Source organism: Panulirus ornatus, chromosome 17 (assembly GCF_036320965.1).
Source record: "Panulirus ornatus isolate Po-2019 chromosome 17, ASM3632096v1, whole genome shotgun sequence".
NCBI classification, from domain to species: domain Eukaryota; kingdom Metazoa; phylum Arthropoda; class Malacostraca; order Decapoda; family Palinuridae; genus Panulirus; species Panulirus ornatus.
Genome location: NC_092240.1, coordinates 40402400 through 40406655, shown reverse-complemented (window position 1 = coordinate 40406655; position 4256 = coordinate 40402400). Strand labels below are relative to the sequence as shown.

At 39.7% G+C, this 4256-nt stretch overlaps 1 non-coding gene across 1 annotated transcript; it reads right to left on the bottom strand.

Annotated features, from left to right (window-relative positions):
• Positions 1-25: 25 nt before the first annotated feature.
• On the bottom strand, positions 26-109 carry TRNAL-CAG (transfer RNA leucine (anticodon CAG)). Its single transcript has one exon. It is a non-coding gene; the product is annotated as a tRNA-Leu (tRNA).
• Between the last annotated feature and the right edge of the window lie 4147 nt (positions 110-4256).

Here is a 4256-nt window from a genome sequence, read left to right as displayed (position 1 = left end):
GTATCTTTGGTGAAAAAACTTTCACTGTCAGGAGTGGGATTCGAACCCACGCCCGGAAGACCGGACTGCGACCTGAACGCAGCGCCTTGGACCGCTCGGCCATCCTGACATGCTTATAAAATGTGGAGAAACCTTAGCAGAGTCTCCTTATTATGTCCACCGGTGACTACCTTACCCGTCATATAGCTTTATCTACATACATACAGCTTGGTAAGCTCACACGGCAAACCTTAATATACTTTATACATGCTGATGAGACAGCGACAAAGTATAATAAAAAAAAATATAAATATATATATATATATATATATATATATATATATATATATATATATATATATATATATATATATATATATATATACATATATATATATATATATATATATATATATATATATATATATATATATATATATATATATATATATATATATATATATCTTTCTTTCATACTATCTGCCATTTCCCGCGTTAGCGAATTAGCGTTAAGAACAGAGGACTGGGCCTTTGAGGGAATATCCTTACCTGGCCCCTTCTCTGTTCCTTCTTTTGGAAAATTAAAAAAAGAGAAAGGGGAGGATTTCCAGCCACCCGCTCCCTCCCCTTTTAGTCGTCTTCTACAACACTCAGGGAATACGTGTGAAGTATTCTTTCTTCCCTATCCCCAGGGATATATTCTTTCTTTTAAACTATTCACCATTTCCCGCGTTAGCGAGGTAGCGTTAAGAACAGAGGACTCGGCCTTTTTTGGAATATCCTCACCTGGCCCCTTCTGTTCCTTCTTTTAGAAAAAAAAATAAAAAAACGAGAGGGGAGGATTTCCAGCCCCCCGCTCCCTCCCCTTTTAGTCGCCTTCTACGACACGCAGGGAATACGTGGGAAGTATTCTTAATCCCCTATCCCCAGGGATATATATATATATATATATATATATATATATATATATATATATATATATATATATATATATATATATATACATATATATATATATATGCTGAGAGGTACAACTGGAAAGATGTCTGATCATTATCTTGTGGAGGCGGAGGTGAAGATTTGTAGAGGTCTTCAGAAAAGAAGAGATAATGTTGGGGTGAAAGGAGTGGTAAGAGTAAGTGAGCTTGGGAAGTAGGCTTGTGTGAGGAAGTACAAGGAGAGACCGAGTAAAGAATGGAAAAAGGTGAGAACAAAGGACGTAAGGGGAGTAGGGGAGGAATGGGATGTATTTAGGGAAGCAGTGATGGCTTGCGCAAAAGATGCTTGTGGCATGAGGAGTGTGGGAGGTGGGCAAATTAGAAAGGGTAGTGAGTGGTGGGATGAAGAAGTGAGATTATTAGTGAAAGAGAAGAGAGAGTCATTTGGACGATTTATGCAGGGAAATAATGCAAATGACTTGGATATGTATAAAAGAAAGAGGCGGGAGGTCAAGAGAAAGGTGCAAGAAGTGAAAAAGAGGGCAAATGAGAGTTGGGGTGAAAGAGTATCATTAGATTTTAGGAAGAATATAAAGATGGTTTGGAAGGCAGTAAATAAAGTCCGTATGAAGAGGTAACAAATAGAAACTTCAGTGAAGGGGGCTAATAGTGAGGTGATAACAAGTAGTGGTGATGAGAAAAGGAGATGGACCTAGTATTTTGAAGGTTTGTTGAATGTGTTTGATGATAGAGTGGCAGATATAGGGTGTTTTGGTCGAGGTGGTGTTCAAAGTGAGAGGGTTAGGGAAAATGATTTGGTAAACAGAGAAGAGGTAGTAAAAGCTTACCGGATAATGAAAGCCGGCAAGGCAGCTGGTTTGCATAGTATTGCAGTGGAATTTATTAAAGAAGGGGGTGACTGTATTGTTGATTGGTTGGTAAGGTTATTTAATGTATGTATGACTCATGGTGAGGTGACTGCGGATTGGCGGATGCTTGCATAGTGCCATTGTACAAAGGAAAGGGGGTAAAAGTGAGTGCTCAAATTACAGAGGTATAAGTTTTTTGAGTATTCCTGGGAAATTATATGGGAGGGTATTGAGTGAGAGGGTAAAGGCATGTACAGAGCATCAGATTGGGGAAGAGCAGTGTGGTATCAGAAGTGGTAGAAGATGTGTGGATAAGGTTTTTGCTTTGAAAAATGTATGCGAGAAATACTTAGAAAACTAGATCGATTTATATATAGCATTTAAGGATCTGGAGAAGGCATATGATAGAGTTGATAGAGATGCTCTGTGGAAGGTATTAAGAATATATGGTGTGGGAGGCAATTTGTTAAAAGCAGTGAAAAGTTTTTATCGAGGATGGATGTAAGGAAGAGAGGAAATTGATTGGTTCTCAGTGAATATAGGTTTGCAGCAGGGGTGTGTGATGTCTCCATGGTTGCTAAATTTGTTTATGGATAGGGTTGTTTGGGAGGTGAATGCAAGAGCTTTGGAAAGAAGTGTAAGTATGCAGTCTGTTGTGGATGAGAGAGCCTGGAAAGTGAGTCAGTTGTTGTTCGCTGATGATACAGCGCTGGTGGCTGATTCATGTTAGAAACTGCAGAAGCTGGTTACTGAGTTTGGTAAAGTGTGTGAAAGAAGAAAGCTGAGAGTAAATGTGAATAAGAGCAAGGTTATTAGGAACAGTAGGTTTGAGGGTCAAGTCAATTGGGAGGTGAGTTTGATTGGACAAAAACTGGAGGAAGTGAAGTGTTTTAGATATTTGGGAGTGGATTGGGCAGCGGATGGAACGATGGAAACGGAAGCAAATCATAAGGTGGGGGAGGGGGCGAAAGTTCTGGGAGCCTTGAAGAATGTGTGGAAGTCGACAACATTATCTCGGAAAGCAAAAATGGGTATGTTTGAAGAAATAGTGGTTCCAACAATGTTATATGGTTGCGAGGCGTGGGCTATGGATAGAGTTGTGCGCAGGAGGGTGGATGTGCTGGAAATGAGATGTTTGAGGACAATATGTGGTGTGAGGTGGTTTGATCGAGTAAGTAATAATAGGATAAGAGAGATTTGTGGTAATAAAAAGAGTGTGGTTGAGAGAGCAGAAGAGGGTGTTTTGGAATGGTTTGGTCACATGGAGAGAATGAGTGAGGAAAGATTGACCAAGAGGATATATGTGTCAGAGGTGAAGGAAACGAGGAGAAGTGGGAGACCAAATTGGAGGTAGAAAGATGGAATGAAAAGGATTTTGAGTGATCGGGGCCTGAACATGCAGGAGGGTGAAAGGCGTGCAAGGAATAGAGTGAATTGGAACGATGTGGTTTACCGGAGTCGACGTGATGTCAATGGATTGAGCCAGGGCATGTGAAGCGTCTGGTGTAAACCATGGAAAGTTCTGTGGGGCCTGGATGTGGAAAGGGAACTGTGGTTTCGGTGCGTTATTACATGACAGCTAGAGACTGAGTGTGAAGGAATGTGGCCTTTGTTGTCTTTTCGTAGTCCTACCTCGGGCACATGAAGGGGGAGGGGGTTGTTATTTCATGTGTGGCGGGATGGTGATAGGAATGAATAAAGGCAGATAGTATGAACTATGTACATGTATATATATATATATATATATATATATATATATATATATATATATATATATATATATATATATATATATATATATATATATATATATATATATATTTTCTTTCATTCAAACTATTTGCCATTTCCCGCGTTAGCGAGGTAGCATTAAGAACAGAGGACTGGGCCTTTGAGGGAATATCCTCACCTGGCCCCCTTCTCTGTTCCTTCTTTTGGAAAATCAAAAAAAAGAAAAAAAAGAGGGGAGGATTTCCAGCCCCACGCTCCCTCCCCTTTTAGTCGCCTTCTACGACATGCAGGGAATACGTGGGAAGTATTCTTTCTCCCCTATCCCCAGGGATAATATATATGTATATATATATATAGTGTCTGATGTTGGTGGAGCACAGAAGTGTGGGATGCGAGGTGTGCTGGTGCGGACTGGAAAGTACATTCCGGCATGTGAAAACCACCCTACTGTGAAACCCCATTTTATTGCCAACAATCTTTCAGAAGCTGTTGACTTAATCATTCAGGCTTATAAGAAAGGTTAATTGTTTATTGTGATTGCCTAATTGTGGAGCATGGGGAAGGAGTTGTACACTTTAAAGGCTCCATCTCTTAATGTAAACTCACTCTTCTGTTCTACAATTTTTTTTAAAAAGCCATTATAGTTTCCTCATTTGTTCTGTTCATTTGCATCTTTAAGCATGGAAGTCCTATATCACTGAACTCTCCTTGCTAATTCTGAAGAACTTCTTACAATCAA